General features: G+C 38.3%; 1 protein-coding gene across 2 annotated transcripts in view; it reads left to right on the top strand.

The window, feature by feature from the left end:
• LOC139148629 (sodium leak channel NALCN-like) overlaps positions 1 to 24,695 on the top strand; it is a 548,532-nt gene that overhangs the window by 127,574 nt on the left and 396,263 nt on the right. The gene's annotated exons all lie outside the window — the stretch shown is intronic.

The raw sequence follows: 24,695 nt of genomic DNA, 5'->3' as shown, positions 1-24,695 counted from the left end.
AATGATGTTGTCAACTCCTCGCCAATCCCATTACTTTATAATTACAATAGAAGCATACTCAGACCATGAATTGGTAGAATAGAGATAGTTAAGTGAGATAAGTTGATGATGATGTAATAAAAAAAGAGACATGATGCCACATTCTTAAAATTAGGAGTATGTATATTCGTAAAGTTTAGTCATCGTATAAGTTCTTTCATGCAAACTTATGATTTTGGTTATGGCTAGCAGTCATAAGCTCTTTATTTATTTATTTATTTATTTATTTATTTATTTATTTATTTACTGGCTTGTAACAAAGGGCTTTCAGCCAATTACAATCCCAGAAAAAGACATAAGAAACTAACAAAGAGCACAACAAAGAAACAAAGGCAGTAACAAAAGTTAAAAAGAACAATCATTAATAAAATACAGATCTTAAAGAGGCACTCCCACTTGGTAACATTTTTAAAACACCTTTTTTTAATGCCAACGGTCGATATTTGACGTGGCAACTCAGCGCGAATCGCGAGATATCGATAAAAACATGTCATTTTTCGAGCGTATTTTTCACATCCTGAAGTTTTACGATCGTTTCTGGTTATGACCCGAAGTTCCCCAAAAGTGTGTTGTTGTGCTGATTGACAATATTCTAAGGAGTCCAAAAACGTTCGAATGACGCAATTAATTTACCTCCTACTGCGATGACTTTATATACATCATTATCAATTCCTTTACCGCTGGTAATTCTTTTTAGCTCATATTTGGTTTTATATATAAATACCAAAAAGAGCTTATATGATGAGTCTAAGTGGCGTCTGTATATTTGTGGGTATGTGCGGATGTATGTCCGTCACACACAAAGGCTCCCGTACCGCCAAAGCTACTGTCTCAGTATTTGGTGTACAGGTAGATGTAGGGGTTGAGATGTGAATTTGTTCAAATGAACACATCAGTGTCAAAAATGTGTAAATGAGGTAAGAAAAAGCGAAATTCTGAAACAGGCTTGAAACAGGCTTACTCCCCTGACTTGAGTCACTTCCTGTCATTGTTTATGAACTGTTGCATATTAACAGACCAGCTCAAACCATAGACATTAGAGGGGAGGAAGACCGTCTATGGTCAAACTAAGGGGGGCTAGCTGCCTTTCTGCTATGCATGTTGCTAAAGTTCTCCAGTACCTAAAATTTCAGACCTTAATTACTTTTGTCATTCTTGTTTTTCTGGTTTAAATATTTCTTGTTGTTTTTATGGTTGTACTGTGCAGAAATCATTGTCATAACATCAACGTAGAATTTTCCTGCACTGAACAGATAGAAACAACATTTATTGTTGATCTTTGGTACCCATACTGGTATGTACCAATTCTGATCAAATTTGAGCGATACCGTATAATTGCGGTATTTTTTAAAACTTCTCCTTAGTTTTTGTCGTTTTCATTATTCTCAGTCAGTTGTATTAAATTTTTAAACAATACCACATAGATATCAGTTTTTACGCGTAAAATATTAGTTGCCTCTGATGACTACATTTTGTCGTCTGCCACACAGTTACGCGTGGCTCGATACATAGCAGCCGCCGCGTGTGGTATGCGCGCATACCACGCGGCGGCCACTATGCATACTATGTATCAACCGCACCTATCTGTGCTAGTCACCTATACGAATTCTGGTGGAATCAGCAAACTTTGTTTTTCGTTTCTTTGCCGAGTCAGTAGGGCTGGGCTTTCTCCCATGGGACATGACCGCTTACCGACGCGAGTGGTACTGCTGTGGCGTACAGCAGCGTCAGCGTAGACTCGTACTCCATAGCTTAGTTGACAACGGCCCCAGTGCCGAACGTTCGATGTTCGGAAGCTGAATTTAGGTGGGCCACGGGAATTCAAACTTTAACATTTTTGAGGACATGTTTTTATCGATATCTCGCAATCCGCGTGCAGTCGCCATGTCAAATATCGACCGTTGGCATTAAAAAAAGTGTTTTAAATATGTTACCAAGTGGGAGTGCCTCTTTAAAAGAATAAATATTATCAAATAAAACATCTACGAAATTGCTCATAGTTACAATTAAAAATGTCAAATGTCTCATTGTTAAAATACTATTCAAATTTTTCGTAGTTATTTGTAAAAATGCTGAAGAATGAGCATTGACTCTTGATACATTAGGTTTAAATGACATGCCTCGATCAATTTCCTTCAAAGCGGGTACAAGGACATCACCTTGTGCCATACATGTATTTATGCATATGGAAATTGGTTAGCAATATGCTCCAATATAGGAGGTATGTAGGAGTTTCTTCAACAGCATTCTCTGAGTTCCAGAACTGAGCCAGACTCACAAGTCATAGCATATGTATTCAGACTTAAGCTTGCAAACTCCAATTAAAACTGTTTACTCGGACTAGTATATGCCATGTACACTGCTTAACTTTGACTTGTATGGGCCGATACTACACTGCCTACTCTGACTTAAAGTGTGAGTCCCACCACATTTTGAGGTTTTTTAGCTCCCATAGCCATATGTATATATGGCAATGGAAGCTATTCTTATAGGCTAGGGAACTGTCTGTATGTATGTCTGTATGTCTGTCCGTCAACGTCAAAAACTCCAAAACCGATGCACATTTCATCTTGATATTTGGTGTGTACATGGATGATGGGCTGTAGATGAGATTTTGTTCAAATGAAGTTGTCATTGCCAAAAATATGCAAATTAAGTGAAACAATGTAAAAACAGTCAAAATTAAAAAACTCAATAACCACTGAGCAGATTACATGAAAAATTAGCATGTTAGTACTTTGGGCTGACCTGAAATGATTGTGCACATCTTGGGTCAGTATCTTGGACTTGCTTATTAGTCCCCACGGACACCGTCCGGGGGGACTTATAGGTTTGGTCATGTCCGTGCGTGCGTCCGTGCGTGCGTGCGTGCGTGCGTGCGTGCGTCCGTCCGTTCACGCAGATATCTCAGAGATGCAAGAAGCAATTTCATTCAAACTTGGTACAAGGATTACTACATATGTCATACAGATGCACGTCGATTTGTTTTGTGATACGATCCAATATGGCCGCCAGGCGGCCATTTTATTACGATTTTTTCATGTACAGAGCCATAACTCAGACATGTTTCAACCGATTTTATTCAAAGTTGGTACAAGGACATTGACCAATGTCATAGATATGCAGGTCAATTTGTTTTGTGATACGATCCAATATGGCCGCCAGGCGGCCATTTTATTACGATTTTTTCATGTATAGAGCCATAACTCAGACATGTTTCAACCGATTTTATTCAGAGTGGTACAAGGACATTGACCAATGTCATACATATGTATGTCAATTTGTTTTGTGACACGATTCAATATGCTGCTGTGCGGCCATTTTGTTATGATTTTTTCATGTACAGAGCCATAACTCAGACATGTTTCAGCCGATTTTATTCAACGTTGGTACAAGGACATTGACCAATGTCATAGATATGCACGTCAATTTGTTATATGCACGTCAATTTGGCTGCCGTGCAGCAATTTTGTTAAGATTTTTTCATTTACAGAGCCATAATACTCAGGCATATGTCAACCGATTTTATTCAAAGTTTGTACAAGGACATTAACCTATGTCATACATATGTATGTCAATTTGTTTCATGATATGATCCAATATGGCTGCATGGCAGCCATTTTGTTACAATTTTTTCGTGTCCTTAGCCAAAACTTGGGCATGTCTCAACTTATTTTATTCACCAATTTTAATCATTGTACAAGGACAGTGACCTACGTCATACATATGCACATTGATTTGTTTTGTGGCCATTTTTTTCCGATTTTTTCATGTCTGGAACCATAACTCAGACATGTATCAAGCGAATTTATTCAAAGTTGGTACAAGGACATTGACTTACTTATGTATGTCGATTGGTTTCACGAGATGGTCCAATATGGCCACATGGTAGCAATTTTGTTATGGTTGTTTCATGTCGAGAGCCATAACTCTGGCAAGTCTCAACTGATCTTATTCAAAGTTGGTACATGTACATTGACTTACGTCATACATATACGTGTTGAGTTTTGAAACAGTAAGATCAAATATTGCTGCATGGCGGTGATTTTGTTACAATATTCAAATGTACAGAGCCATAATCAGACATATTTCCACCAGTATCATTCAAAGTTGGTACAAGGACATTGACCTACGAGTATTTCATACATATGCTCGTCAATTTGTTTCACGTCATGTAGCAGTAACATGTCAATTATTGAAGTTTTGTAAGTAGGCTGATATGTCAAGAAATATGTACTGCATCAATTCATGCAACTTTATACAGATGATAACTGATGTTAAGCTCACATTGCTTTAAAATTGAAAAAGACATTTATCAGTGTCATTTTAATTAATTTGTAATTGCATAAGTAATGAACTTTCCTAATTAGGGTGATATAGCCATAAATTAATACAACGTCAAATGTGATGAAACTTGATACAGATGTGATCTCATAGTGTTGTAAATACTGCATCAAACTTTATGAAATATGGTACCAGTGATAATCTGTCAAGTGTTAGAATTGTGTGCACAAATGTTTTGCACATCCTGTTGATTAATTCCTTGTTGACTCATTTTCTGAACTTTAGGATGGTGGCCTACATTGGTTTTATGTTTTCATCACCATGGAACTCATTCTTGGCCATTGACCGTCATCTGTATCAAAGTATTTTTATCACAGACCTAATTAATGAAGAGGACTCTATCCTCTCTGAGGACATGTAATCAAAGTACCCATTAACAAGTGGGGACTGTGTCATCAACGATGACTTGTTTTTCATGAATTTTTAGTCCCCACGGACACCGTCCGGGGGGACTTATAGGTTTGGTCATGTCCATGCGTGGGTGCGTGCGTGCCTGCGTGCGTCCAACCCTTCCGTGCGTGCGTCGGTCCGTTCACGCAGATATCTCAGAGACGCCTGGAGCGATTTCATTCAAACTTGGTACAAGGATGGTACCCTACCTCATACAGATGCACGTCAATTTGTTACACAATGCGATCAAATTTGGCCGTGTTAGAGGACTTTTTAGTTTTCACCTCCATAGACTCCCATGTGTAAGGCAGTCCATAGACTCCCATGTATAAGGCAGTCCATAGACTCCCATGTATAAGGCAGTCCATAGACTCCCATGTATAAGGCCAAGAAAAATAAACATTTAGTTTCTCATCTTATTCATATTGCAAAAAGGATGCAGTGACACAGTTTTTAGTCCACACAGATAAAGTCCAGGGGGCTTGTCCGTGAGTCCATCCGTGAGTCCATCCGTTCACGCAGATATCTCAGACACTTTGACAAAATGTCACGTGACCTTGGTGACCTTTGACCTCGAATATACATATTTTTCCATAACTCAGTAACCACAAGTGCTAAACCTTTCATATATGGTATGATGGGACACCCTATGACGCCACATATTGTACCTCATTAATTATGCACATATCTAATTTTTAGCGAGCCAATAGAGCTAGAGGTCTGATTTTTGGTATATATGGATAACTTAGCAATACAATTTTTTTGACAAAATGTCACGTGACCTTGGTCACCTTTGAACTCAAATATACATATTTGTCCATAACTCAGTAACCACAAGTGCTACACCCTTCATATTTGGTATGATAGGACACCTTATGACGCCACATATTGTTCCTCATTATTTATGTGCATATCTAATTTTGAGCGAGCCAATAGAGGTAGAGGTCTGATTTTTGGTATATAGGGATAACTTAGCAATACAATTTTTTTTTCAAAATGTAATGACCTCAATGACCTTTGGCCTCAAATATACATATTTGTCCATAACTCAGTAACCACAAGTGCTACACTCTTCGTATTTGGTATGATGGGATATGACACGGTACGTGAAAGTACCCATGATGCAATGCGATTTGTACACACGGAGATCGGCCTGCCCGTTATCCCCATTGCGCGTATGCACCCATAGAAACACGATACAATAGTTGAGTACATGCAGATACAGTCATCAGCGCGTTGCGATCGCCTCGAAAATATTTAGACTGACAGTGGAAGTTTTTCTTGTATTCACGTATATGTATTTATCATCGGCCAGATATAAGGATTGAACTATTAGCACAAATGCTGCGATGTCTGATACATTGATAGCATGCATTACCGAGTTACTGAATGTCATGTCAGCTCTGGCTACGCGGTGACTGACAGAAACACATTTCGGCGAACGCAAGCTGCACTGAATCGACACCCTTCCAAACCAGCAAAGCTGTTGACGCCGGGTGTGAGGGTTTAGTGGACCGCAGTTTTCAACAAGCGATCGTGAAAGTTCTGTAAACTCTTCAGTATCCTGTGATCGTGCAGAAACAGCGTACTTCGTAGCGCCTTTGTAGTTTTACGCCAGTGTTGTTTACATCAGCCGGTCCCGGGAGAAGACGGCAACGCAACCCTAAAAACGCATCGTAACAAAGAGGTTTTGTCAACAGTTGGCAATGCAAAGCCACGTTCCTATCTGTTCTAGTCTTTACAGTTCAAGGACCGTGCAAAAATGAACATTGATTCATATTTCGTGCGATCGAGAAATTACATGATTAATACCGGTACATAGTACACAGATACAGCCAATGAGCCATGTCATTTGTATTTGTTTCAGCGCCGTGTCTCATACGATTTTAATCCCGGCACAAGCGAGCGTAAGCCTGAGTACAGTGCATGTGCATACAAAAGCAAAATTATAACATGGCAAAGTACATTTTTCATTCTGATGTGACTGTCTGTTTCAAACTCTATCTCCTCCCTCGATTTTGGGGTCAACATAGGCAAGCAGTATATCGTTGGAATCGTATTTAGTTGCACGACAATCTAATGTTGACCATTTCTCAAAATCCACGTTTGTAATCGAGAAATAGCCAAAATTCCGTTAAAAATCTCATTTTTTACTAAATAATTGCGCTGAAATCTCCAAATGTCGGTCAAATAAAAATCTGCGAACATAATTTTACTCGGAGCAAGCATGGCAATGGCATATGCACTCTTTCAGGCATCATTGATAAAAAACCAGAGAAGAGATAGCTAAAAATATCCCCAAAAGGGCAAAAAAATGAAAACTTAACGACAATTTTCAATGATATGGATCTTTGGATAGAAAAATGCTATAAAGATCCGGAAAAAAACTGAAAAATGTACGTCTTTCGGGCTATCACATTGACGTAACTGCGAACGAGGATAAAAGTCATGCGTACGCATTCGACCTCAATTTCAAGCTGGGGGCTATTTTGAGACAGCTTTAGTCATATTTGTAATGGCGCCCTCGGTGGTAGAATGGTGATCTCTGTGTGTACGAATCGAGTTGCATCATGGGATAAACCACGTACTGTGTATGACGCCACATATCGTACCTCATTAACTATGCACATATCTAATTTTGAGCGAGCCAATAGAGCTAGAGGTCTGATTTTTGGTATATAGGGATAACTTAGCAATACAATTTTTTTTTCAAAATGTAATGACCTCAATGACCTTTGGCCTCAAATATACATATTTGTCCATAACTCAGTAACCACAAGTGCTACACCCTTCAAATTTGGTATGATGGGACACCTTATGACGCCATAAATTGTACCTCGTTAATTATGTGCATATCTAATTTTTAGCGAGCCAATAGAGCTAGAGGTCTGATTTTTGGTATGTATGGATAACTTAGCAATACAATTATTTTGACAAAATGTCACGTGACCTTGGTGACCTTTGACCTCAAATATACATATTTGTCCATAACTCAGTAACCACAAGTGCTACACCCTTCATATTTGGTATGATTGGACACGTTATGACACCACATACTGTACCTCATTAATTATGCACATATCTCATTCTGAGCAAGCCAATAGAGCTGGATGTCTGATTTTTGGTATATAGGGATAACTATAGGAGAGAAATTTTTTGACCAAATGTCATGTGACCTCAATGACCTTTTACCTAAAATATATGTTTATGTCATTAAATAAGTAACCACAAGTGCTATGTCCTTTGTATTTAGTAGGATGGGAGACCTTATGACAACACACGCTTTACAAAATAACAAAAACATGTACAATTCAATCCACACATTTGATTTTTCAACATTGTATACAACCATCCCACATAACAAACTTAAAGACGGGCTATCATCTCTCGTGAAGAAAGCCTTCTTTTACAAGAATGGTAGTCGTAGGTATGATTACGTTGCTATCAAGCGCAACTTAGGCTATTTCACCAACAACAGTGATGCCAAACTCAAATACAGTGATGTTGAGGTGATTCAAATGCTATATTTCCTAATTGACAACATATTTATCAAGTTTGCTGGCATGACATTCAGGCAAACCATAGGCATTCCCATGGGCACAAACTGCGCCCCACTTCTTGCAGACTTATTTTTGTATTCGTATGAAGCAGAGTTCATGCAATCACTTCAGAAATCTGGGTGTAAAAGGATTGCCAAGCGATTTAACAACACCCACAGACATATTGATGATCTCATCAGTTTAAACAATCCTGGTATATCCAATTATCTACACCACATTTACCCAGATGATTTAGAAATAAAAGAAACAACTGAAAATGTGGACTCGGCATCATACCTAGATGTATTGTTTGAAATTAGACATAATACACTATATACTAAGCTGTATGACAAAAGAGACGATTTCAATTTTGAAATCATAAACTTTCCCTTTTTGTCGAGCAATATACCATCATCTCCAGCTTATGGTGTGTATATTTCACAACTCCTCAGATACAGTAGAGCATGCCATTCATATGAAGACTTTCGAGTTAGACACAGCCTATTAGCTCAAAAGTTAGTGAGGCAAGGATTCTCAGAAAGTAGATTAGTGAAATCATTTAAGAAGTTCTACGGTAGATACAGAGATGTTGTATCAAAATATGACCTGTCTGTTTCTCAAATGATGAGTGACAGCATACCAAATTTTGACTCACAAAAGTAATTTGGTGAATTCACCAAATAACAATGGATTTGTCGCTTTGGGTCAATCTTGACGGGTGCGGCTAGCTGGCAGGGTACACTTACCCATTCCGAACACCTGGTACCACCACTATTTTGTGGTTCAAGATGGCCCCATTGCCTTTGTCATCATCTATATGTTCCTTGGACCTGGTAAATTTCACGGTTTACCTTGAATGATAATGATTATTGGACCTGATTTGATGTCTATTACCTCATTAATTATGCACACATCTAATTCTGGGCAAGCGAATAGAGCTAGAGGTCTGATTTTTTGGCATATAGGGATTAATTAGCAATATAATTTTTTTTTTCAAAATGTCATGTGACCTCGATGACCTTTGACCTTGATTATACATATATATGCATATCTCAGTAATTACAAGTTCTATACCCTCCAATTTTGATAGGATATTAGACCTTAAGATGTCACATCTTTTACCTCATTTATTATGCGCATATGTATTTCTTGGCTGGCCAATACTGCTAGAGGTCTGATCTTTTTTCCTGATTTAGAGAGGTATGTAAGGTTGCCGGAAATCGACAAGTGCGGGGCCAAAGTGAGGGCCAGCACAATCAAAGTGCGAGCGAATGTGAGGGCTTGAAGTGAGGGCTCTCACAATCGAAGTGCGAGCAAATGTGAGGGCTTGAAGTGGGGGCTCTCACAATCGAAGTGAGAGCGTATTTGAGGGTTGAGACTTTCGAAAATCAGTACTAAATTCACCTTGATCAAATGAAGACGTGATCAAAGTCACTTCTAAAAGCGCGATACGATCGCAGCCCTGTGTATGAGCATGCATGGAGCTACAGCATCGATCGAAGCTTCACTATATGAGTGAACAGCTATTAAAGTACATGACGTCCCTGACGGGAAAAAATTGTCAAACAGCGTAAAACTATGAATGAGGCATTTTGTAATCTTTACATCGTTGAGTTTCTTTAAGAATATAATGTCTGGCTGATTTTAAAAATCGGCGACTGACTGATCGAGCAGGGATCGCACATTCAAAGTGCTTGTCAAAGTGAAATCGAACGCTATATGTGCGACCGGCAGAAATATTAAAACATCAGTCATCGCCATGATTAGGTTATACACTGTCAGGACTGAAAAACACTTTCTTGTAAAGCTTTTAAACTTGAGACAAGCCCGTCGGGCGATTATCGTTATTGAAATTAATGCCATGACAATGACACACGACTGATCACGTCATTCAAAATTTCAAGTGTCTCTCGACTCACATGAAGGCGCGACTTTGCACAATTTTTAAATAACGGATATTTACAATCTAGTATCGAAGTTTGACATATCGACGATTTCGGGACTATAGAATCGATACTAGACCACAGTCTCTTGGTGGGCTATTCAGCTCTGGGACTATTCGCCCCATAGACGAGTGTACAGAAGCGATAAACACCTCTCGCTTCTGTACACTCACTCGTCTATGGCGCGAATAGTCCCAGAGCTGAATAGCCCATCAAGCGACTGTGACTAGACGATACTAGAATGAACTGCGGTTGTCCCATGGGAAGCCGCGTCTGTGGAACCGCCGATATTCACGGCGTTTTTGGGGACTGTAATATATACTACACGATACCAGAATAAATTGCTTGGTGCCATGGCACGCCTGGTCTGTTAAATCGACGATATTTACCCAATATTTATCGGTGATTTGGGGATTCAAATATCGATATTAGACGATACTTGAATGACTTGCCCTGTGCCTCGGCACGCCGGATCTGTGAAATCTCCGATATTTACCCTATATTTTTCGGCGATTTGGGGACTCTAATATTGTCGGGAATGGAAATCCAACAGAAATAATGCAAAACAGATAGTATATTTTCTGTTTATTATCCAGGCTTCTGTACACATACTAATGACGATTTCACAGCGTCAGTTTATCTATTAGTTTATTTGTTAGTTAAATGAAGCCATAACATGCAATCTGACCTTTCTTTTGTTTTTTATTTTATGTTGACTTTGACATTTAACTTTGGTCATAGACCCTCGAGAATAACTGTGATCTTCATCGTTACCAGAACATTCACCATGACTGGTATCAAAAAAACCTTAAAATTCTCTGTGTCATTACTCGGAACGTGCCGTGCAAGAGCAAAGTGTAAATATTCAGAACGTGAATTTGATCGTGAATGAGATTCAGTGTTAAGTACGAAGTATTGTTGTAGTGGACTGCTTGGCAAATAAACTTAATATATTCCAAGATAGATCGCACAAAAAAAACCCCACAGCAGTTGCCTGTCCCGTTTTTGTCGAGGGTCTATGCTTTGCTGTATATATAGAAGTAGAACCACAGAATAAAATGTGTGTGTTGTAGCAGAATTACAGAACACATCGTGTCTGCTTGTCTGTCCATCAGTCACACCAAGACGAATTTCCCTTCGCCACAAATATCGATACTAAACGATACTAGAATGACTTGCCCTGTGCCTTACAGTTCTGGCCAAACCCGACATCCAAGGACTGACTCTAGCTTCGACACTAGACGATACTGGATTCTGTCAAATCGCAAGTAAATATCCGAATGTATCAGAGATTTCACCACCTCACACTTCTTGCCAAACCCGACTTCCAAGGACTGACTCTAGCTTCGATACTAGAGGATACTAGATTTAGTCAATTCGCAAGTAAATATCCGATATATATCGGAGATTTCACCACCTTACAGTTCTGATCAAATCCGACTTCCAAGGACTGACTCTAGCTTCGATACTAGACAATACTAGATTCTGTCAAATCACAAGTAAATATCCGATATATATCGGAGATTTCACCACCTCACACTTCTGGCCAAACCCGACTTCCAAGGACCGACTCTAGCTTCGATACTGGACGATAATAGATTCTAGCTGTCAAATCGCAGGTAAATATCCGATATATATCGGAGATTTCACCACCTCACACTTCTGGCCAAACAGGTTTTGCGTCAGGGTAGGGGTAGCGTCAGGGTTCAGGTGTCCGAATTAACGTGTTCATCGGGTCGATGTCATATTCAAGCCAAATACCATGATGTAATATTTTTAGACTCATACTCTCGCCTTGCTGCATTGGTATTAAGGTTGAAATAATACGCGGAGTCTTTGAGGTCGGCAGTATTGCTCTGTCTTATTTATTGTTGACAGTACAACCGGCTTAATTTTGAAAGTCAGAAAAATTTCAACAGTGAGTTTTAGTTACACGTTCAGTATTTTACGCGTGCGCCAATTCGAAAGCAAAACCTTCCGACTTTTATACAAGCTGGTAACTTGCTCCAGACCATGACAAGTGTCTAGTTACGACGTTTGGCCAATTTCAAGATTAAACTGCAATGATCATTTCCATTTAACACAAATTAGAATGACGGTACGCTGAGAGACCACACCCGATATTGACACATGAGAGAGAGAGAGAGAGAGAGAGAGAGAGAGAGAGAGAGAGTTTGTGAAAGTTACGTATTTTACTGGGAAAAAGCAGCCACTGAGTTCAGTTGAAATATGTCTCAACACCACCTTTCTTACGGTCGACTTAGTCTAGGTTGTTGTAAACGTAAATGCGCAAAATGTCTTTGGCATCCTACATGCCTGTGACATGTCACAGAGTCAATGTTTATTTCAAGGTTGATACACGATGCATGCATACACCGTCCCTCCACCCACGGGAGGGACGGTGTATGCATATTTGTTTTACAGCGAGTGATTCGGTCGCGATGTGTTGCTCGCCGATAGATTGCTTGTTCTAATCATCCATTCGTTTGCTTAAAAGTTTCAGAGCCAGAGACGGCACAATCATTTCCACTACAGACAAACAACGTATAAATGTGATGCAAGGTCGCAGAGCTTAGTATGAAACAAAGGAGACAGTCAAATTTCTATCTAATGACTGGTCAATCGCTGACTACACAGAGATTATAGCTATGATTTCTGTGACAATATAATTGACCATGAGATTGATTCTATTAGTTACGTCATTTCCGGTGGCAATGCCCGCGAATTCCGAAACGGCCCGAATGGCAGCCAACTTCAAAGTCGCACAACATATTGCATTTTTATTATAATAATATTTAACCGCGTCGTTTCCTTGGGTTGATGCATTTATTTGATAAATTAGGGATGGCAAAATCATATAGCATTGCTCATTTTAAGCAAAATTAACTTTGAATTTATGCGGGACATACACTTTAAATTCGCTTAGTAACATTTGTTCGCAGAAAAGCAATGCTGGAAAAGCACAAAAAACCTCTATCTTAAGCTTGTGATAAAAATATGCAAACAGCGTATATACAGGACTTGTAGTCAGCTCAGAAAAAAGGTTTTTAACTTATCTCTGAGCTCTGTATGTTGTACATTCAAGTCATTGTCAGGTGTAGCAAGCTGTCAGCTCAGAAAAAAGGTTTTTAACTTATCTCTGAGCTCTGTATGTTGTACATTCAAGTCATTGTCAGGTGTAGCTATCATTGGGCAAATTTGGTGAGTGCATCTTTTCTATTGTTGAACACATTACTGGATCAGATCCTGATTTGATCTTACGCGTATCTGTAGATCTGCTAATGAGCTTTTTGAATTTCTGGTGGCAACATTACTAGATGGCTTCCACAAAAACATTTCATCATTCTGAGTCATTACATGTAAAATTCTCCAGGTCATTTAAGAATGACCTGACCTGTGACGTTATGCCATTAATTCATATTGTTTACTCTAATATGGTTAGTCCGAGGCCATGATAGGCATATTGATGTTGTGATAAAATAATTAAACTAATAGTTTTTTGAAACAACATGAGCACAGTGTGCTCATCTATGGTGCAAGTCACACCGCCCTCGAAGATATCCCAGAATTCACCACTTTCATCATAGATTCAAAAATGGCAGCCATCTAGCAATACCGTGGTTAAGAAGCTCAATTTTCAAACCAATTTTCAGTGTCACTATGTATTTCTATTGCCAACAATTTTTTATTGCCTGATGTACAAGGCAATGATATTTTTTTACAAATTTTCATTAGTTCTATGCTTGATTTTTTGATTGAGAAATTAATGCTTTGTAAAATTTGGCAAAACATCCAATGTATACACTTTTCCCCTGGATCTTTTCTTATGAAAATCATATGGTCAACCCAGTCAATGTAGTATAATTCAACTCTTAATGGTACGTATTGTGTCAAACTGTCAGCCAACCCCTATTGACCCTTTGAGTTTTCACCTAACGGGGCTTTTTTTCTTGCCTACCTTTGGCAATTTTCAAAAAAAAGGATGCCATATGTAAATATTGCTGGGCCTGCAGGGGCGTATCCTAACAAAGGACTGAGCCAAAATGGACCCAACAAAGCCAAATGGGGCCAAAAATATCTTAAATGGGTGTCTCTGATACTCAACCGGGGCCAAACAGGACCAAAAGTTAACTGTAAAAGTATGAAATGTAATTGCAGATCCAAGGCAAGACATACAATGACCTTTGACCATTCGAGTGTCTCCGATTTAATGGTTGCATTGAGGGCGCCATTCAACCCTGGCTTCATGCGCATGCTTTTTCCCAGCAATTATAGAGAAAATTAAAATTCTAATGTTTTAAATGTTCTTCAAGTTTTGAAATTACTCTTTTATTTCCTTTTTTTTTTATTACTGATGGTAATGGTTTACTCTGGAACAACAATCATTCTTTCAAATTTGTATTTAAAGGGATAGTCCACCCAAATATCAACCTACCTTTAAAAGTTGAAGAGGATTGTTTTTGTAACATATATGATGAAATGATGAAAAATGTGCTGTTTATTCTCCTAGAAATTAATGTTTTACTAACCGATGTGTATGACGCCATTTTAGCGATATGGAAGCGTTACCTATCGGAATTCTTCAGAGAGGCTTGACATTTGATGACGTAAAGTTTTCGTGTTTTGTTGAGGAAGTAAGGGGGTATCGCTAGGGGGTCCGCTCTACCGTACGTTTGTTTGGGCTGCTGCCCCATGGATTACACTTTGTCTCCAACCTTATAACTTTGAACCGGAATTCAGTGATACCGAACTCCAGGATTTCAAACTTGGTGTTTCCAATGAATACACGGACACACTGATAAATTCAGAAGTAAAAGAAGGGCACGTGGCTCCACCACTTACCGAAGGAAGCTGTACAAGCATGGCTCTATTGGTAGCTCCTTTATAAGTAACAATGTTATGGGAGGCCATGTTTGGAGCTGAACTAAGGTCCCCCACCGTGGCTGAACACATCTTCGATATCGCCTGGTGACAAAACAAACTCAACTTAGCCAAAGTGATTGTATATTTGGGCAAAACATTTTGATCAGCATTGCAAGCTAGCTGTTATCACTTGAAAAAAAAGATGTTGGATAACAAACAGCCAAAGAGAACTGTATGAGGACATTGCTCCGCCTGTCTAGCCATTACAACGCTGGTTTTAAAATATGAATAACTCTTTACATGACAAAGAATAGTTATCGAAAATTGCCAATTCAAAGTGCTAGTTTTTCAGTTACATATAGAAAAAGAATGAACGAATGACGAGATAATTCCAAGCACCGTTCCCCATTGGAGAGGGAGGAGAGACAAAGCGGACAACCAGAAACGACTAATCTGTCCGACTCTAAATGGAGTGTCCCTCATCTAACACACAATAGTTATACATACACACTTTCATGTTCTCCAGGGCACTAAATGAAATTTCAATTTATCCTTTCAAAGTACAGTCATAAAACACACTGACATTTTCCCGTTCTCACAACTCACATTGAACTTTAAACGTAAGTTACCGGTAATTAGAAACCACCACAGAGGTAGGAAGAGATCACGTAACCGAAAAAATCACAAGCGTGAAAGTCGACCCCGACTCCACCACCGGTTGTGGACAAAAAAGTCAGAAAAAATTCAACACTTTACATTCATGAACTGGCGACCGGTCATGAAAAAAACAAAAGAAAAAAGTAAAACAACTGAAAGCCTTGACCTGGCAATCCGTCGTGGAGAAAAATTACTGACAAACGTCTAAATCTGAAAATCACGACCTCACAACTGGTCTTGGAGAAAAAATGTAAAAAAATCAATGACACTTTACAGCCACAACCTGGCGACAGATCGTTGAGAGAAAATACAAAAAAAAACATTCATTAACTTGAAAGCCACTTTTCTTCACGGTCGTGAAGAAAAATTACTGAAAAAAGTCTAAAACCTGAAAGCCACGACCTTGCGGCCGGTCTCGGAGAAAAATGTCGGGAAAAATTCAACACTAAAAAGTTACAGCCATGACCTCGCGAGTTGTAGAGAAAAATTACAGAAACAAGGAATGAAATAAACTACCTTTGACAGATCGGGAGTGGGAAGATGGCAAAATTAAAAAGTCATGTACTATTATATAGCAGTATGGAGAGAAAGCAGCTCTGAGGAAAAAAAACCCTGAATCACGGTTACTCTACGCTACAAGAGTAAGCTTAACGGTGTCTGAATAGCCTGACTAAGAAACATAAAATATATTCGGTCACACATATTGAGTATCTGATTCCATTTTTCCACTCTGGAACTTAAAGTTTTCAGGCTTTAGCTCAATGATGTTATTATAAGTGCTGCTGAGGTTGAGTGGTGTGTTTAAATTATGATACGATGCACGCTGATCTTTGGCGCTGTGTAATTACGTGGAAATTTCTAGAAACCTTACAACAGAGAGCCTCGTTTTTACTACAATCCAACATGGTCATACGACCGGTCTTGTAGTGTGCTTATATAAAACATTGTTCATTTTGGACCATTTTATGAAATCCATGTGATTAGTTATTTCGGGAAAATCCCTTTTAATTCCGCACTAGCAACGAAGTAACCAACTTCACTTACTGCTTCTTGTTTTTATTTACAATTTAGTGGCAAATTGCTCATTATTGTTTTCGATGCCACAAAAATATGGCTTGCTGCCGTGGTATCGTAGAAAAAATTCAACTCACAGCACGGTTGCCCGATAATAAAGTTTACTTTGACGTGCCTATTTTTTCTAAAAGGAAGAAAAGGCTTATGTCTGAATTTTTTCCGACATCAGTAAAAGTTGTCATCAACGTATCTTCTTCTTTCTCGAACTCTTTTTAACCAATTCTTGGTTCCAGATGACGTTCAACATACGGATCGTTTCCGGTGTTGGATGCATGGGTGCTGGTTGCGTTGAAGCAGTTAAACATTCGCGAGCAAAAATAAAACTTTCTGATTTCAACTGATCGCGCAAACGTTATTATGTTTTAAATACCAATGCGATGTCATCAAAATAACAAGAATATTAAGACAAGTAAACTATTTGTAGGAAAGATGATCCCAAAAAACTCTCCGGCGGTTCAGAAAAATCATAAATATTTAAACCATTAACCTCTTTCTTTTATGGAAAGTCTCTCTGATGCCTTCCTTTTTACCAATGCATTTGCTTTCAAGTGTAATTTTGTGGTACAGCATCATCTTGAAGTCTTTTCCTAACCCCAATTTCATTAGGGATCGTCAAACTGCCGACAAAGTCCTTCTCTTGGAAACGGCATTCGCATATGTAAAAACATGCACTGTGCTTATAATTTTGAAAATTTATGTCAGTGCCAATCTTTACCAGCAACAATTTCTGGAGGCGGTGTTTTCACTTCAGGTTGCGAATCATGCAGAATGCCTTCTCGAAATCTTGCGCACCATTATTGGTAAGTCCATAACACTTACAGGCAGGCATAAGCTGTTAATGAGACTCCCTAGATCAGACCCCCTAGCCAATGCACCAAAACACGAAAACTTTACGTCATCATCCGGGCATTTCTCCCGGCATGCTTTGCGAGGAAGTAGACAATATGGCCGCGCTGTTTCTGTGCAAAAAGTAATGATAAATGATTTTATGACATAAATATAAACCTGTATAAAGCTGATTAAATTTTGGGTGGACTATTCATTTTACCATGTAAAGTTTGTTTTCAGGTAGCCTGTGTATTTAGAACTGCCACGTAAATACATCAAAGAAACGGTCAGAAAGATTTTTCAATACTCTCAGTGATTGACATCAAAACACCCAGAGAAAATTATCAATTGAAAAATAAAATTGACAATATACCATCAAATAACACAAGTTTGCAAATGAAGGAACATTTTTATGTTCAACCAGAGACTTATAGCAAAGAAAGCAGAAGAAGGGATGGTAAGAAATAGACTGCAGTACTTTCTAAAATGAACTTACACTACAGGTAGTAGGTAGTAAAGGGAAAGCAACTTCACACATCGTTTATATTTGGGTTGTGTGTGTTTTGTGTCTTATAAGTCTCCAAGGACACCGTTCCGGGGGACTTATAGGTTTGGTCATGTCCGTGCGTCCTTGCGTGCGTCCATCAATGCGTCTGTGCATCCGTCCGTTCACGCAGATATGCCTGGAGTGATATTCAAACTTGGTACAACAATTACCCCTTATGTCATAAATACATGTATGCACGTTGATTTGTTTTGTGATACGATCCAATATGGCTGCACAGCGGCCATTTTGTAACGAATTTTTCTTGTACAGAGCCATAATTCAGGTACATCTCAACCGATTTTATTAAAAGTTGGTATAAGGACATCAACCTTTGTCATACACGTGCATGAAAAAGTGTTTTGCAATATGATCAAATATGGCCACATGGCAGCCGTTTTGTTACAATTTTTTCATGTCCTGAGCCATAACCTCAGGCATGTTTCGGCCGATTTTATTCAAAGTTGGTACAAGAACATTGACCAATGTCATACATATGAATGTGGATTTATTTCATAATATGATTCAATATGGCTGCTTGGCGGCCATTTTGTTTCGATTTTTCATGTCCAGAGCCATAACTCAGACATATGTATCAACTGATTTTATTTAAACAGGGTTCGTACGGTCCTGGAAAACCCTGGAATTTTATTTTAGCCCTGGAAAACCCTGGAAAAATGTGATTTAGTCCTGGAAAACCCTGGAAAATGAAGATACTTGAGACTGATGTAGTTGAACTTAACAAATCTGATAATAAATATTCCAAGAAAGCTGAATCTACAGGGAAATGTCTTTTGTTGCAAAGTTAAATAGTCTTAGGACTGCAAATTCTAAGACTGCAAAAGAGAAAAACAAAGTGAAATACAATCAGTAGCTATACAGTTAGAAGAAAAAGCTCAGGAATTAAAGCAGTAGATAGGTACGGTGTGTCGATAAAAGTCGAGTATAAATTTGTTTTCATGATCAAGAGCCCTGGAAAATTACTTGATTTTAGTTGAAATAGCCCTGGAAAACTGGTCAAAAAACCCTGGAAAGCCCTGGAATTTTATTTGTCCCAAGGTGTACGAACCCTGTTTAAAGTTGGTACAAGGACATGCACTAATGTCATACATATGAATGTTGATTTGTTTCATCATATGATGCAATATGGCCGCATGGTGGTCATTTTGTTATAATATTTTCATGTCCAGAGCCATAAACTCTGGCGTGTCTAAACCGATTTTATTAGCTCACATTTGGTTATACCAATGTGAGTTTATTGTATAAGCTGAAGTGGATGTTGTCTGTATGTATGTATGTATGTATGTATGTATGTATGTATGTACGTACGTACGTACAGTATGTCCGTCAACATCAAAAACACGCAAACCGCTGCAAGTTTCAGCTTGGTATTTGGTGTGTGGATGCATCCTGGGCTATAGATGGGATTTTGTTCAAATGAAGTCTGCATTGCCAAAATTATGCAAATGAACTTACAAAATGTGAAAATGGTCAAGAATTAATATCTCGAGAACCGCTGTTTTGATTGCTTTGAAAATTTATGTGCAAGTACCTTAGGTGAACCTTATACAGTTGTACGAATATTGTGAAGATATCCTTAATTTTGTATTTTTGCTGAATTTTTTGGTGATTTTTCTCATTTTCAGTAAAACTTATTCTTCTCTGAAACCGCCAGCCCAATCGCTCTCAAATTTGGGTTGGATCTTTGTAAGGGTGTTACTCTTCTACTTTGTTGAAATTATGACAAAATTGGGAAAATTACTATTTTGGAGCAATTTTGTCATTTTTGGTCAAAAAAAATTACACAGTATTTTCTTTTTGAAACCCATAGACAGACAGCTTTTGTATTTGGTACACAGACGTACAGAGATGACAACAGTTAGATATGTGGAAATTGTCCTGAAATATATAAATTTGTATTTTTAAGATAATATTGACAGTTTTGGTCAAGAAAACTTGTTCTCAAAATTACTTGTTTGATAGCTTTGTAATTTGGTATCAAGTCCCGAGGGATCTTATCAGATAAATTTTCTGCTCAAAGTGTTGGGAAACCCCCCCCCCCCAAATTTGTATATTTTAGGTAATTTTCTCAGTTTGTGACCTTAAATGACTACACCAACCCAGGATATGTTGTGAGACAGTTTCGAAGGCTGTGAACATAATTTTGTCATATTTGGTATCAATTTGTAGGAAAATTTGATCCAGAAAACAAAGCTGACATGAATGTTTTCATTGCGGACCAATTTTTGCAACTTTTCTTTGTAAGAAATACAAGAACTGATGAGAAATTTGGATCCAGGATAATTCTAGATGTTGTAATCACCGCCCACAGTGGAAGGCATTTCACTATCTGTAACTAACTTAAGTGCTCTTTACATTAAAATGATAACACTCATCGCATTAATTAAAAAGGTTGTAAATACATTTCCTGTCATCTGGCATTATGTAATACCAAGGGATGGAACATTTGATATTCAGGAGGGGGTAGGGTCTAGAAGATTGATGAGGTAGCATTACTTTTTTTACCAGATCCCTTCTAGATTTTTTAACCCACTCCCACCTTTTATTTTTATCAAGCCTTCTCTGTCTGTTTTTTGTTGTTGACATTTGCTTATGTATTTAGGATCTGCTTGTTCCATTGCTACAGAAGTTGATACGCATGTTCCTAAACATGACCTCCATTACCTAAGTTGGAGACCATATTTGCTTTTGTCATTCTTGTTTTTCCTGGTTTAAATATTTCTTGAATGGACCAATTCAAACCAAATGTGAGCACACTGTCCTTGACGGTATTTTTCAAAGTTTGTACAAGGACATTGACCTATGTCATACATATGCACATTAGTTTTGTTTCACGATATGATTCAATACGGCAGTGTGGTGGCCATTTTCATTTTTTTTCATGTCCAGAGCAATAACTTGGGCACTTCTGCACTGATTTTATTCAAAGTTGGTACAAGGACATGGACTTATGTGATACATATGCACTTTGATTTTTTTACGGTAAGATCAAATATATTGGCTGTTATCATGTTATGATTTTTCATGTCCGCAGCAACCGATTTTATTCAAGTTTGGTACATGGTCATTGACTTATGTAATATATATGCATGTCAATTGGTTTCCCAAACTTATACAATATGGCTGCCTGGTGGCCTTTTTGTTATGATTTTTTTCGTAATTTTTCTTGTCCGAAGCAACGGATTTTATTCAAATTTGGTACAAGGACATTGACCTATATCATAAGTATGCATGACTATTAGTTTCACAATCCAATGCAAATGGCTGCCTGGTGGCCATTTTGATGCATTTTTTCATGTACAGAGGCATGACTCAGACATATTTGCACCAATATTATTCAAAATGGGTACAAGGACATTGACCTATGTCATACAAATGCACATCAATTTGTTTCACAACATGTAGCAGTATCATGTCCATTATTGAATTTTCTTAATTGGGCTGATATGTTAAAAAATGCTTCATCAAATTTCATGAAACTTGGTACAGATGCTAAGCTCATATTGCTTTAACGGTGAATAATTATATATAATCCCATGGTATTTTTACTCACATTTGGTATACCAACGTGAGGTTATCGTATAAGCTGAATTGATTTGCATGTCTGTATATTTGTGGGTATGTGCGGATGTATGTCCGTCACACACAAAGGCTCCCATACTGCCAAAGCTACCGTCTCAGTATTTGGTGTACAGGTAGATGTAGGGGTTGAGATGTGAATTTGTTCAAATGAACACATCAGTGTCAAAAATGTGCAAATGAGGTAAGAAAAAGGGAATTTCTGCATGTGTACAGGAGTGACAGGCAAACTCCACTTATCTTGAGTCATTTCCTGTCATTGTTTATGAACTGTTACATATTAACAGAACTGCCCAAACCATAGACAGTAGAGGGGAGGAAGACCTTCAGTAGAGGGGAGTTGTTTATGAATTGTTACATATTAACAGAACTGCCCAAACCATAGACAGTAGAGGGGAGGAAGACCGTCAGTAGAGGGGAGTTGTTTATGAACTGTTACATATTAACAGAACTCTCCAAACCATAGACAGTAGAGGGGAGGAAGACCGTCAGTAGAGGGGAGGAAGAGTGTCTATGGTCAAACTAAGAGGGGCTAGCTGCCTTTCAGCTATGCATGTTGCTAAAGTTGACCTCCAGTACCTAAAATTTCGGACCTTAATTACTTTTGTCATTCTTGTTTTTCTGGTTTAAATATTTCTTGTTGTTTTTCTGGTTGTACTGTGCAGAAATCATTGTCATAACATCAATGTAGAATTTTCCTGCGCTGAACAGATAGAAACAACATTTATTGTTGATCTTTGTTAACCCACACTGGTATGTACCAATTCTGATCAAATTTGAGCGACACCGTATAATTGCGGTATTTTTTTTCTGGTTGTACTGTGCAGAAATCATTGTCATAACATCGACGTAGAATTTTCCTGCACTGAACAGATAGAAACAACATTTATTGTTGATCTTTGGTACCCATACTGGTATATACCAATTTTGATCAAATGTGAGCGACACCGTATAATTGCGGTATTTTTCTCTGTTTGTCATCATCGTATACGAGTATTTTTCATGGAGCTGTACAACTTTGAGCGGAAGGGGAGAAGTTTTGCAGCTTCGCTAACAACACGAGTACACGTTGACGTCAAACAGAGAAAAATTCCATGGGATTATATATTTATCACATGAACAGTCTTCTTGTTTTTCCGTGTGGATGGATCAAAATTATTGTAACAAATTGCATGATTTTTATCGCGAGTTTGTCTTTTATTTACGTAGATTAGTTTCATTTAATGAGTAAAGTAGCCCGTCACCAAGGAGATATGCAAATGTTTACAGGTATACTTTCATTCATAAATGTGATTAAGGGGTCGACCCACCTTCCTTTAGTGATTTTGGTCATTTTTCGTTTTATGGTAAATTTTGAATCTGTCTAATATGGCCTTTGAGTGGACGATAAGTTTGAAACCATAACATACTCGGAAATGAGTAAGATTTTAACAAAAATGAGCATTGTAGGCCAGTTCGCGTGCCGTGTTTTTCTTGTGTCTTAACGGTTTCCAGATTAGTCAAGGCTATCTCAAGAGCGTAAGTAGATTACGTTAATTCCGTCCGGAGGAGTGCGCATGCGTCAGTCTTCTTCCCAGCTGGCGGCAGGAAGTATGTCGTGGCTACTGAACATACTGCAGGTAGCCGTCGATTGCAAAAGCATGGTCCACATAAGCGAATATCAAGCATATGGCCGGGAATGAGAGAACAGTTGAAATTGTCAGAGTTACAGTCAGGCTTAAAACTCCAGTTTCCGATGCGTTGAAAAGGTGTAAACTGGAAATGGTCGCAAGCGAGGAATGTAACGCAGAACGCTTACTCATTCAACACTAAACTGAGCTTCGAATAAAAACTGGTGATACATCTTGCGCACAACAGAGAGGCTGCTCATTGTAGTTTACGTAATTTTTACCTCGTTTTCCTATAACACGTATTTAATAAAACTGTTCCTGTACAAAACAAATAACAGCCGAAAATCCAAATAGTAGGTCTTTGTCTTTACATATTTGCTAAGTAAAGTCCAGCATTCAAAATAATCACCGCCGAAACCAAACGTACATTTGTGTCCGCTAACAAATGACGTGGACTCAATGCAAAGTATAGTCTGACATTCAAAACTGAACCCGCCCAATCAAACTATGCTACTCCGAAAATCCAAAAATTACGTCTTTTTCTGATAACAGTTTACATGTTTGTCTGCACCTAATGAAGTCTGACATTCAAATTGATCCCGCTCCGAACTAATTGCGACTGATGATAAAAATGTCAGATTATTTTTTTACGTCTGCAAATGCCCAGTGAAGTCCGGCAACCAAAACTGTTACTGCCTGCGTTACGGTTTACACCTAAAGCATGCAATGAAGATTACGTTCCTGTACGTCACTACAAGTTTTCTATCCTTTTTTGTGAAAATGGTTGCGACGTCGTTTTGTTTCGACAGTTGGGCGAGCAACATTCCTCTCAGTAGAAATTAGAAATATGCCAATAGTTCAAAATTTTATAACGAGAAAATCGCGCCGGTGTCTGCTCTGCCCGGTTAGGAAATGTGAGCTTATTGTTTTGTAAGTTCTATATGGACACAGAGGGACACATACGGGTAATGCACGTACAGTTTTGCTATATTACATTAGAATGATGCCGTGATTTACAATGCAAACACAATGTTGACCTAGCATTTGTTTTTCAATCTGTACCGGAGCTAATCATAGAGCATATATAATTTGTCTCGATCAACTGAACTTTTATTGGCGGACTGCTCATGAAGTGAGTCGAAGTCCAGGGTCGAAATCAATCTCGATTGAAAAGTATGCGATATTTCACAGCACAAATTCATGTCAGTATACCTTTAAAATCATTGCAATTTAATTGTTATTAGGTAATTATGAACTTATGCAA

Source organism: Ptychodera flava, chromosome 13 (genome assembly GCF_041260155.1).
Source record: "Ptychodera flava strain L36383 chromosome 13, AS_Pfla_20210202, whole genome shotgun sequence".
Classification (NCBI taxonomy): domain Eukaryota; kingdom Metazoa; phylum Hemichordata; class Enteropneusta; family Ptychoderidae; genus Ptychodera; species Ptychodera flava.
The sequence above is the reverse complement of the archived record's forward strand: the minus strand, read 5'-3'. Positions and strand labels throughout refer to the sequence as shown.